Source organism: Bacillus rossius, chromosome 17, assembly GCF_032445375.1.
Source record: "Bacillus rossius redtenbacheri isolate Brsri chromosome 17, Brsri_v3, whole genome shotgun sequence".
NCBI classification, from domain to species: Eukaryota; Metazoa; Arthropoda; class Insecta; order Phasmatodea; family Bacillidae; genus Bacillus; species Bacillus rossius.
This window is the reverse complement of record NC_086344.1, coordinates 32,258,542-32,272,359: the sequence shown is the minus strand read 5'-3', so window position 1 is coordinate 32,272,359 and position 13,818 is coordinate 32,258,542. Positions and strand designations below refer to the sequence as shown.

Below are 13,818 nucleotides of genomic sequence, written 5' to 3'. Positions count from 1 at the left end.
AAACCAGTCTAGTTAGGTCCCTGTGGGTACGCATTGTGATATTTGTTTGCTGGGAGATTTGTTTACTCTGGCCGTGCGAAGTAATGCCGGGGGAGAGAGAGAGAGAGAAACAGATAGAAAGAGAGAGAGAAAGAGAGAGAGAAAGAGAGAGAGAAAGAGAGAGAGAGAAAGAGAGAGACAGAGAGAGAGAGAAAGAGAAAGAGAGTGTGAAAGAGAGAGAAAGAGAGAGAGAAAGAGAGTGAGAAAGAGAGAGAGAAAGTGAGAGAAAGTGAGAGAAAGAGAGTGTGAAAGAGAGAGAAAGAGAGAGAGAAAGAGAGAGAAAGAGAGTGAGAAAGAGAGAGAGAAAGTGAGAAAAAGAGAGAGTGAAAGAGAGAAAGAGAGAGAAGCCGGCGCACAGACAGATGACCACCGCTGGGCCACATCAAAAGGCTCCAGCCGCGACGCTTCGCTTCTGCGAGATTGTTTTTTACTCTGCAAAGGCGCGGCGCGAGATGCGCTTCGCGCCCCGGAGTGAGCATAACGCCCACTCGCCGGGAAGGCGGATGACAGACAGACAGACAGACAGACAGACAGGCAGACAGACAGGCAGACGTCCCTGGGGAAATCACCGAGGGAGTAGCAGGGAAAAACACGTCCGAAATTGTCATCACTCACTCTCTCTCTCTTTCTCTCTCTCCCAACCCCCACGCCTTTTCAAAACCCGCAAGAAACACAAAAAAAATATTTAAAGGAATAATTTTCGAGTTTACCCAGAAAACAAATTTTTTGGCCTTTCACAAAAGATATTTTCGGCAATCGGTTGCCAAGAAAAAAAAAGTTTGTAATCCTGCAAGAAAGATATTGTAACTTTGCACGACACGTGGCTATGGTTATTTTTTTTGCATGTCTGAAATACGTTTTTTTTTTAATTTGAGATAATACTGAGTACTTATTCAATAAATAGAAAAAATTTTTGCGCAAATAATACTGGAGAGTTTTTTTCAGATAACAGTTTACAAATAACCTTAACTGTTGGAGGTTCTGGGGCAACACAAAGCATAAACGCCTGGTAAAGAAAAGAATCCAATCACAGTTCTACTGCGAACACTATTTTGTGGTGATACAGTTGTTTTCATGTAAATGTTTAAAGTTACAAATATCTGTAATTTTACACGAATAATTCTTTCAATTTACAAAAAAAAAAAAAAAAGTGCAATAATTGACCCGGGAAGGGGGACGATGTTTGTAGCAACATGTGTCAGTTCATGAAATGGCGCAAGTGTCTGTCTTAAGTGTCCCGCCTAGTCAGGGGTGTATCTGTGTCGGCGAGGCGGGAAGATAAGCGCGACGCTCGCTGGTGCTTCTAGCGCGGTGTCTCCTCTGGACTGGCGCGCAGTCTTCTCGTCGTGCATCGAGCGGCGACCGTGACATCACACGGCGGAGAAATGAAGATGAAGGTGTAATGTAAGGCTCTTTAAGTGCTTTCAAGAATCTGTACCGGTTGTTTCACGCCTAAAAAAAAAAATACTCTGAAAACACGCCTTTTAACCATTTTAACTCTTCTAGAAATACAGTTTACAAACTTAATCCGATATCGAAAGACATATTCGTCCCTCAGCGAAATATTAAATGCTTTAAGTAAGCAGACCTCACTCGAATATGTCGAGTGTTTTCAAATCAGCGTTGTTTTTCTTGAAGCTCTGCGCACCGTGTGTGTGTCCGGGTTACTGTCGTCGTTGTGATCTTAAGATTACTTGTTAAGTATCATCGTTGGGTTTCGTCTGTTTTGTCTGTTCGGATTCCAGCCTATCACGAAATGTATCCGCGAATTTTTCCAGTCTCTATCTACTTACATATTATTTACAATACAAAAAAAAATCGTTCACGTCTATATGTCTTAGGAATCACTTCAGATCAATTGTCGTATTATATATATATATATCAAAGTTTTTTTTTCGTGATGAACCTGCAGTCAAAAATTTGTCAATTATAATTTACAGTTATATGTATGAAGATTCACAATACAGTGTAAGTGCTGAGCTAGATTAACATGGGTGTCATTATTCTTAATTTTTGCCGATCGCTTAATGAAATATTATTGTTACCTATAGAACGAATAAAATGAATATTTACAAAGGTTTAAGATATGACCTAAATAAAAGTTTTACTTGTTCTAGCTTACGGAGAGATGTATTACAAGCATAAGATGCAAGAATGTATCCCGTTCAAAATGAGGAGGGGGAAAAAAAAGAGGGGGGTAAGGGGGTGATTATTCGAAATCATAAATCTTTAATGGCAATAAAAAAGGGTTATAAATTCATTAATTTAAAATTAGTCTGCGAAGATTTAACAGTATAAGTCGCAGGTTGCATTTTCTAATGTTATACGAGAAATCCTACATGTAGTTCCTATGACTTCTTATAGATGACTTAGGGTCTCTATTTCGCAATTAATGTTTAGATACCAACAATCAACATGATAATCAATTTTTTCACGAATTTTTTAACTTTTTATTCCGGATTTTTTTTATCTACTTCTCCCCTGGATACGCTTTTTGTTGGATTAACCCACCTATATTAATTACTCTTCCTAGCCTACGAATTGAACTGACGAGAAGCCGCAACAGAAAGAGAAAAGTAATTATGTGTAAGCGTACAAAAAAAAATAAACAAAATGGGATGGATGCAAGAGAAGTAATCCACCGCTCCAATCCATTGTGGAAACTTCAAAAGGAGAAAGCCCCCCCCCCCCCCCCCCCCAAAAAAAGGAAAAAAAAAAGAATGCTGACTACATGTGCCAACCATACGCGTCGCAACAGCTATTACAAAAGTTGGATTTTTTTTTGCTACGTTATTCCGGATACCATTCCAGTTACCTCTAAAATAGTCCCCGCAAGAGAACCAGATAAATAACACTTTCTTCAATCGCACTTGGGTTTATTCAAAATAGACGCAGAATTATTAATATTAAGGAATTTATAATGAATTCTCAGTTTTTATACCTCGTTGAACCAATTTTACCCATTAACGAATTCGGGCCAAGATTTTTCGTTGTTATATTAATTTTATGATTCGGTCTAAAATCAATCCATGTAAAATTGCGGCAGTAATCGTGTCCATAAAAAGTTATATATATATATATATATATATATATATATATATATATATATCAAGTCAAGCCTACAACACTGGTTTACAATTAAGAAATTAAAATTTAAAAGTGTAGTCGTATTTGGCGATAGATTTAAAGGTTTTATGGAAACAAGTTGTCTGTTTCAGAAGAAAGTTCTGACCCAAAGTATTACTTTCATCAGATAAAATTCACATTTGGTTAGGTGTAGAAAACCAAAATTTTGTGCACGTGATAAATTTTATTGCGGCCAGTAAATATTTGTTTCAACCAATACAAACATTTGTCTGTATATAACTTCCTAACCTTTTTTCCTGTTTACAAAGACAAGTTAGTCGGACCCCTTAGCGCGAGAAGAAAATATAGATTATCTTTGTAAAAGACCGATAAGCAAACACGGTGTATTTTTTTTACCCAGGAAGTTCCCTTTATTATTCATTCATCACTCCTCCTTTACCTTACCAGAAGTCAACTAGGTGGAAGGAAGAAAAAAAATCATTTCCGATTTTCAATCTCGCAATATCACTTTTCACGGTCCGTCGATTTCAGGATCTTTTAAACCTCATCTATATCGCCGGTTTTTTTGTCTTTGTCTTTTTTTAAAATCCCTTTCTGTGATTGACGTCAAGCACAACGGGTTTAAAGAGTTTCAATATCTGCAACTTGGTTCTTTTTTATATTCCACCAGAACGAACAGAAACGATTTTATTTTACTGATATTTTCCGGTTTTATTAGGCTTGAAAAACTGCTACTGGGGATTTACTTAACAGTAACAGTTCGTATGCGTATGTTCAACTATTTTTTTCAGCGACTACAGTTTGAAGGCAGCTTGGAAGAATTCCCGCGAAGGCAGCTATGTGAAGAATTCCCGCGATACGTTGCGTGTGAATACTGGGAAAATTTCGCCGATTTCAAAAGACCTCCAGGGATACACTCCACAAAACTCTACATTTTCGGGCAAAATGCCTCCTGCTCATCGGTTGCCGAATGGTGTGACGTTTCAACCGGATGTGCCACCTGTGATTACACACTTCTTCGATTGAGCGTTTCTCATTGGCCCAGAGTCCTCCACAAAAAAGAAAGCAGAAGCGGCACAAAGGTATACGTATTTGAATTTGAGCCTGATATGAAATGAATTCATGAATTTTTTTACGGGCACTAGTTATGTGCAATGAAGAAAAATCACGAAATGTAATATTAAATCAATGCTGCGACATAAGAGCTTGCAAATAAATTTTAAAATTGTGGACATTCATGATAAATACGTACGCAGTGCGGAAAATATATTTCTAACCATGTGGTTTTCATTTCACTTACAGTTGATGCCGCGGGTAAAAGCACCCACGTGTGAAACACATAATAAATTAAAACTGAGTGTGGATATCTATGACTTCTCAGGAAGCACTCCTCTGGCTTTCGTAGGAAACTAAAGATAAAAGTGAACACAAACATCAGAAAGAGGTCTGGGAAAGAAGAGCAGATGTGGTTACTGCGGCAAGACGTACATTCAATTCGTTCTCTCCCTCGAGCATTTCTCGAACATTTCTCGACAAACAAAATGGAGAAGTGATAAGGAAAATGGAAAAAGGTGGAGGGGTATAGAGAGAGAGAGAGAGAGAGAGAGAGAGAGAGAGAGAGAGAGAGAGAGAGGATGCGGCAAGCCCGAAGAGACAACAGCTCGCGGGGAAAACGAGATTAAGGAAAAAGGAACGAACAACGCTTCCCACAATGCTTAGCGGCGTTGAGAAATTACATCAGCAGCTATTTCATCCCATTTCCCAACGCGGACCGTACAGAAATACGCAACGTTGTCAAGTTTCCCTGCCGAGACGGCACCCTCGCGAAATTCACTCCGGCACGTGGGAAGCACGGAACAACTGTGGGCCAATAAAGGCGAGTTTCTTTCGTTTAGTGCTTCACAGCAGCATCTAAGCATACACTTCCTTCTTTTTTTTAAGAGGGTGAGAAGAAAAGGCGCATTATTCGCATTATCAGCAGTAGGTACATTTGAGTTGATGAGGCGGAATGATAAGGGTCACGCTCGTTGGTGATTCCAGCGTGGTTATCGCCTCTAAAGCTTGTATTTAGGTATTGCACCCTAACGATATTCCAAAGTGCACACGATAAGACATGGTCAGACCCTCATTTATAGGCAATGGATTTTGGTGTCCCCAGCTCGAGAGATACACACTACACAGCTCGTAAAGCTTCAGCGGTCAAGAACAATTGTCCCAGGCCCTCAACAAACATACCAATTTAAAGCTAAATAAATATGAAACAAATTTTATTTAAGCGATTTCAACGTCAGGCGTTTCACATTTATGTGATATACAATTTCATACTTCAGAAATCTGAAAAAAAAATTATTTTTCATAACATTATTTAATATATAGCATATTTAGTAAAACATCTAAAACATTTTTTATCACGTGGAAAAAATGTTTGTAGTTAATTCAGGTTTGGTTTACTGAATGTCTATGATAATAATTACAGAATGCAATATCGTGGAGCGTTCAAGAAGCTATTATTCATGACTTAACTGGAAGTTCTCGGGGTGACGCACAAGGTTTAAACATTTTAATGTTACGAGGAAACGTTGAAATTTCCACTGTAATAAATATTCGTTTGGGTCAAGTTTTCCAGAGGCTTAAATAAATAAAAAAAAAAACACGTACATTTCGTGCGAGCGAAAGTCGCCCAGCACTTGCGGATATAGTGCCGTCGAAGTACGTACACAACACTGCTACGCTTGAAACGCTCTAGCGATGCGATGAAATACGCTAGCCTCTTGAAATATAAGTCACTTTTGAGCTTAAGAAGTATGCAAAAACTTTTGTTAACCTGTTAATGACGTCGAACCTTTTCTTTTTTTATTTGAATCGGGTTTTTTATGTCCTTGACTGAGATTTAAAAAAAAATTATTTCATTACATAATCTATTTATATCTTACCTCTAATACTAACATTCTTAAAAAAAATTTTTCATCATGAATGTATGTAATAGCGTTTGTAGATTATTTTGGTACGTTTATGGAGAGTCTACGTCAAAAACCACGTAAATGGGAATATATTTCAATGTAATGCTTGCCGTATGTCGCTATCACATCTAGGATTTAACTGCGCTTTTTCGGTGATACGCACAAGGTCTACAGCGGTAAACTTTCGGTATCTTATTAAGCTTAGTTCACTCTACTAATGTGAAAAAAAAATTCAGCTTTGGGAAAAAACATTTCGAGGTTTGTGCCACTTTAAGTCTTCGTTTCCTGGACTATTAGTAGGGACCGGAAATATTCGCGGGTTCAATGACCTCTGCGATGAACTTTATAGTTCTACTTATACTTGGTCAAATGTAACGCTCTCATTGGCTGCTGTCTTGTGAAGGTGTCCCAACGTAGTGGCCTGTGATTCGACACAGCTTCGGTTGACTGTTTCTCACTGGCCCAGAGTCATCCAGGTGAGTTGAGCCAATAGCAGAGGCAGCACTGAGGTATAACTTAATGAATTTTAGGCTGTCGTGAAATTAATCCGCGAATTTTTCCTGTCTCAACAATTAGCCATTTTTCACTCATTAGATAAGACAGTTGAAATACTAAAAACGGAACCATAACTATTCACCCGCCAACAGTGTATTATTAAATGATTTTTTTTGTAAACAGGTCCCACTCGGATATCTTGAGCAGTTTCCAAATCGCGTTATATTTCCCGAAGCTCTGAACATCCTGAGTGTGCCCGGGTAGGCGGGGGCCTTAAGTACCGATCAAGACAGTAGCCCGCTGGTCTACAATGGAGTAACTGCCCGTTGGTGGAATTTAGGCGGGTTTTGCAATCCACGCAAGCACGCAAGAAACACCACACGCAAAAAATGCTCAGAAATAACTTTTTAGAGTACCGGTTTGTAAACTACGAACGCAAGTACTGTTCAACAGCCAATGTTATTGGCTAACGTTTTCTACTGCCACATAAAAAAAAAATATGTTGTCTATAAATTCGGTTTACGGACGATAGTTTAACGTTACAACGTCATAACAAAACATTGATGAAATTATTGCATACTTTTATGAATAAAATTGAATCATTTTTATTGAATTCTCACTATTTTGTACGGATACAAAGAAGGAGTGAAATGAAATCTACAATTTATTTGATAAATTTATTTATATTTGCACTCATTAATTCAAATATGTGTATTACTTTAACGAAGAGATTATTTTAACTATAAATTTTATACATGTTTGCTGTTTAACTTCTTCAAATCTGTGTTATTCTGTTAAGGATAGGACGATGATAGGAAAAGTAGGAAACGAATGGGAGTATTTCAAGTTTAATGTGCCTCGAAAAAGTCAAATCTATGGTTGTTCCAATCAAGTGGAAGAGAGACAGATGCGGCGCAAGCGTACAATGAGCGTAATGGGACACAGTGTAACGGGACAATGTGCGTAACGGGACAGTTTTCGTGCGTGCAGCCGGCGTTCATCGATTTATTAGAAGTTGTCACGTCAAAATATTCTAGATTTTTTTAAAAATAATTTTGAGGAATTGTCGACACCAAGATGGCCGCCGTGACGTCACTATCAATGAACGGCGGACCCCATCCACCATCCACACTCCCCACTCCCCACTCCTGTCGCAGGAGGAACTGCTACATACTACTTGTTTAGTATGCGGTGCGCTGTGCCTCGATCGATCGTGTATCTCTTGTCGCCGCATTTCCGTGACACGGTCTCCCCCTTCTTTGCCGGTAGCACTCTGCCGCAAGCATCGTGAATGTGTTACGTGTCGTCTGGATCTTGATGCGAGTTTACCTGCATCAAGGAGGATTCCGAGCAGTGAAGGTCCCGAAAACTTCTACACGGTTCTTTTGCAGGGATAGTCCTTGGAAACTCAGCTGCCAAACGATATCACTTGTAAAACTACAATGCACAGCTTTGTAACCATTGGCAATTTTGCAAAGCTCTGCCTTGCAGTTTTACAGGGTTTTAACAGGGTTACCAAGATTTATCCTTTGTAAAAATAAGAAGAAGAAAAATTCAAGCGTAAGACGCAGACGTTACGTGCGTAGAAGCCTACTATGTTTCTTTTTATTATTCACAGTTGTTAAACTTCCACAAATTATTAAATATGAACTATCAAAGGAACCCCGGATAAAAAAATAAGTTTTCTACAATTTAATTTTTTTTTTAAATATATAGATAGTGCCAAGCATATTTCGCGACCAGATTTTGAGACTAGCTGAAAAATAAAACACTGGGTTTCGTGATTGGGTTGAGTTTCTTTCAGGCACATGTTGATTGTTACGAACACCAATCACAGTAGTTCAGTACGGAAGCAAACGCGTCCTGAGTGGCTCGGTCAGACAAGGCAACGACTTCTCTCGCAGACGGCCGCCAATCACAAAGAAGGAACCGCTGCTGCGGGTATACCTTTTTGCAGTATAATAGGCGTTCAGTTGTTTTTATTCGCAAAAAATGTCTGCCCCTAGCTAAACGGACTAGAAAAAGTCGCGGGGTAATTGACCTCCAGGATGGTAACCAAGATTCTCTGCACTCTCGGACAAAAGTCGCCTGTTCATTGGCTTCTGACTCGTGATTCGATACATTTTTTTTGATCGAGTGACTAATGTATAGAGACCGGAAAAATTCGCGGATTCCTTTCGCGATAGGCTAGAATCCAAAAAAATTTTGCCTTTTTACCGCATCAGTGATTGGGCAACAGTTTATCTGAATGACACTCGGCCAATGAAAAACATTTAACAAAAGAAGTATCAAATCACTAGCGTCCCAGTTAACAGGTATCACGAGACAGCAGCCAATGAGCAGATGTCATTTTCCCGCGTGCATAGAGGATCATGGAGTCTATCCTACAGGTCATTGAAATTGGGAATTTTTCCGGTCTCTACTAAAGGAATCCTGGTCCCTAGACATGGGGTCGGTGACGTCTCGGTGACTTGCGTGCTTTCGGGGAACGACTGTGACTTAGTGATGGGTCGTTCGTGAACGATTCGTTCAAAAAGAACGAATCTTTGAGAGAACGAAATCTTGCGATTCGTTCGCGATGTAAAGAACCGGCTCTTTGAGAGCCGGTACCTTGAAAGATTCGGAAGAACGAAAACGCGGAAAGAACGAAAGAACGAGAGAACGAGATGAGAGAACCGGTCACGTGCCCGGTCTGATTCGTTCGTAAAATGATTCATGACGTCAGGAGTCTGAAGAATTAGTAATCACAGCGTGCGCATGTTCACAAGAGCAAACGATAACTGATCAAATAAAATAGGGTAACATGAAAAGTATCTATACCTGAAAATGTCAACTGTTAAGTAGTGGTTTAAAATTGCTTTTTCACATTCACATACACAAATTTGGAAATAAAAAACTAAAAAAAAAAAAACGTATGAATTAAAAAATAACAGGGAAAGTAACTACAAATGTTCACACTTACCATTTTTGGGTTAATTAATGTACTTCATTTGTTTCTCTTCATACTGAATCGCAGTAGTATTAAATTTTTGTCTTTTTTCTCTAAATGTGTTGGTCTACGTATAAACACTTTACTGTCACTAGAGTGTAAATAGCCTATATATTAATATTTGTAACTTAAAAATTAATAAAATATAAAAAATCTTGTTTCATATACGCAACTGTGATTCACTGGCTACGGAAAGCAATGTTCAAATTCAAATACAAAAACACGTACGTAATACTCTAAAGGATGAACGAGTTACGACACCTAATAAAAGAGCCAGATACCATACACAGAAAAGAACGAATTGACCGAGATGAACGAATCGTTCTGAACGAATCATCTCACGGAACTGATCCAAAAGAACCGATTCGGTCAAAAGATCCGTTCTGCCCATCACTACTGTGACTTTCTCGCGCTGGTCGGGTCTTTGCGTTCATTGCTTGGTTTATAAACCCAGCCTTTTAAGATGCCCCGCCTAGTCAGGGCCGTATCTGTGCTGGCGAGGCGGGATGATAAGCGCGACGCTCGCTGGTGCTTCTAGCGCGGTTATCTCCTCTGGACTGACGCGCAGTCTTCTCGTTGTGCATCGAGCGGCGACCGTAACATTACACAGCGGAGAAATGAAGATAAAGGTGTATTGCAAGTCCCGTAAATGCTTTCAAGAATCTGTACCGGTTGTTTCACGGCTAAAAAAATTACTCTGAAAACATGCGTTTTAGCCATTTTAACTCTTATAAAAATACAGTTTAAAAACTTAATCCAAAATCGAAATTACTTTTCGGCCCTCAACGAACTCTTAAATGATTTTCGTAAGCAGACCCCCACTCGGGTATATTGAGCAGTTTTGAAATCGCGTTGTTTTTCCTGAAGCTCTGCACAACCGTGTGTGTGCCCGGGTAGGCGGGGGCCCTTAACAGTTAACCTTGCATTTCGCTGAATTGGAATCGACGTCGTGAGGTTTGGAAGAGCTAAGAAGAGTTCCCTCTAGCCCGATGAGGTGGGCTCTCCTTCTCGTCAACGATGATGATGGGGAAGGGGGGGGGGGACAAGAGCAAGCGAGAGTTCGGCTGTCAAGATAATCCTCCTTCAAGAGCGTTAACGACTCTTGTCTGCGGCTACCCGGGGATTACTCTCTCCCCACCCGCCCCTCTTGCACACCGACTGCGCGAAGATTTGAGCGCGCTTTTCGATTTGCTGGGCTACAGTCGTAGAATAGGGCCACGATCATTTCCTTGGGTAGCAAAGTACAGACTCTATGCACGTGCGCACATCTGCGTCACGTTGACGTAGAGTAGACAAGAGAAGGAAAAAAATGGGTTTGTCTGTAAAGTCTGTTTACGGACGATAATTTTACGTTATAAAGTCATAAGAAAACATTGATGAAATATTGCATACTTTTTAATTTTCAAATATTATTAACAGTTTTTGCCTATTTAATTTAAATAATTTGTTTAAACATAATCACGAACAATTAGTTAAAAATCCCGCTTTAACCTGTTTGATAAAATAGAAGATTTTCTCGCACGGTGGTTGGCCGGTTCTTGCACGCTCGGCTCAGGCGAAACGTGACAATTTTTCGTGCGTGCAGCCGGAGTTCATCGATTTATAAGACGTTGTCACGTCAAAAAAATAGAGGGTTCATTTCGTGGCATGCAAAGGTTCACATGATTAACCTTTGTTCTGCTTTTGCTAGTGGTTCAACTTTTAACATGGAGGACTCTGGGCCAATTAAGAGACCTTCAGCCAAAGAATTATCGATGCACAAGCTACCCAGTAGAGACGTCTCACGAGTCAGCTGCCAATGAACAAGCGACGTTTGCACGAGCGTGCAGAGGATTTTGGAGTCCATACTGGAGGTCAGTGAACCAGCGAGTATTTCCAGTCGCAAGTTTTGCTTGCCACGTAGGCCGTTTAAATGCACGTTGATAAAAGGTTACTCCTCCCGTGTTTCAATACACAACGTGCAAGAAACTATAATAACTTCAACAATAACTTTTATGGTTCCTTTCGTCAAATGGTAGATTTTCGCACGTCTTAGATGATAGTAACTGAAATGAAAAGTTGGTTATGTTAGATAGGTTGGGGCATGCGTTTTTCGCGAAAATATATGAACGTCAATTAGAATGCAACAAGGTATACCCGCACCAGCATTTTCTTCCTTGTGATTGGCGGCCTTCTGCGAGAGAAGTCGTCGCCTTGTTTTACGGAGCCACTCAGGACGCGTTTGATTCCGCACTGACTTAATGTGATTGGTGTTGTTACACTCGACATGTACCTGAAAGAAACTCATCCAATAACGGAACACAGACGGTGCTACATTGTTTTGACTTTCAGCTAGTATAGGAATCTTTTCGCTAAATATGCATGCCCCTATAGATAGGCAATATTTTGAAGGAAAAAAAATTCTCTTAAATGGTGAAAATGTATGGAATATGCAAATTTGGTGTTTTTTTTTAGTGAAACATCTTTACTGAAAGGCTATAATTTTCGAGCGTTACGAAAATTCCGATTGCATAAGGACAATAGTTAGGTGCGTGGTGGGGGAACCGGTAGAGGAGGAGAGTGCGTCAGCGGCGACGCCACTCCAACGCATGCGCTAGCGGTCGAATGGGAAGACAGGTACGTAGCGGAGCATGCTGTCTGCTAGTTGTAGCGGCCGGATGGGGAGACGGCAGGGGAGAGGTAGAAATGACGCAGCAGTGATGCTACGGAATTCTCGTAACGCTGCTTGTGTTCGTCTGCTGCTCATTTTTCGTACCTAACGGCTAATGTTTGACGCTACCATAATTATTTTATTTTATTTATAGTACCTAAAATTTATTTATTCCTTGTGGAAAACAGTTATTGATTTGTGCAAATAACTTAATACCCCTAACTACCAGGTCGGGTACAGTAATTGATGCTGTATTTTCTAGGAATTCAGAACGTACGAAACCCCAAACGTTTGTGTCGTATTTAAGCTATCACAAGCTAGATATCACCATAATAGACACTAATAATTCTGTGGATAATGATTCATAAAAAAAATGCGAAACCAATTACCATAGTTTATTCATGTTTTTTCTCAAATTAAATAACGAATTCCTTGAAAAATATATTTGTAATCATTAACTTTGAAAAAAAAAAATTATTCATTTCAGATTCTACCCGCATTTATACTTTTCTCAATTATTATCTCTTGTTCAGTTAAAAATAACTAATTATTTATCTCTATACCTAATAGGCAAGGAAGTTTCAATTCTGTTGGGAGTTAACTCCACCCACACACTTTTATCTTTCCTTTTCATTCCGACGGCGAAGTTACGCGAAACTTAGTTGCCCCCACCACCAATCTGTCGGTTTTGGTTAATGAGAGGGGGGGTGGGAAAGTTTAACGAAAACTTGTTGCGGCCAGTGTGCTTCGATGGGATAATGGTCATCTTATTAGGACGGACGAGCGGTGAGGCGGACACAGTGTGGACAGGGGAGTAAGGAAGGGGGAGGATTAGTTAAGAGGGGGTGGTGTCGAGGTGAAAGTAAGAGGGGGGAATGGAGGGTACATTTACACCCCCCACTCCACCCTCAAAGAGTTAGAGACACTGCTCCGTTTCCCACGGTTTAACACGCGTCGGAACCTCTTATCAACACGGATAACCATCGTCGACTGGTCTTCATCGGGTTTGCGGTAGGAAAATAGAAGGGGGGGGGGGGGGAGGAGGCATAAGCGACCCACAGTGACGTGATTCGCCAGTCGGAACTCACGAGTCTTCCTCCCAGTTGGAGATAACTTCCATCTAAGTTTTAATTTCAAAAGCTTTTTTTTTTGATGTGACACCGTCTAATAAATCGATGAACGCCGGCTGCACGCACGAAAAAGTGTCCCGTTACGCACATTAATCCGTTACGCCGTGTCTCGTTACGCTCATTGTTCCGATACGCTGTGTCCCGTTACGCTCATTGTTCCATTACGCTGTGTCCCGTTACGCATCTATCTCTCTTCCACTCGATTGGCCTATGCATCCGAGGAGAAGAAAGACAGCGGCAGCACACAACTTACATCTACACGTGAACTGTTTCGTCGACTGTTTATAAAGTGAAGTGAAAAGTTAATGTGGTTTTCATTGCTTATTACAACAACAATTTCGGCAATAAAGGTTAATTATTCTTGCATTTTAAAAATCTGATTACTAGTATAATTTCAAGTATTTATTCCTTATTATTAAAATAAAAATGATTCAATTTTATTCATAAAATTATGCAATCATTTCATCA

General features: G+C 39.9%; 1 protein-coding gene across 1 annotated transcript in view; it reads right to left on the bottom strand.

The window, feature by feature from the left end:
• LOC134540888 (fat-like cadherin-related tumor suppressor homolog) overlaps positions 1–13,818 on the bottom strand; it is an 898,605-nt gene that overhangs the window by 142,988 nt on the left and 741,799 nt on the right.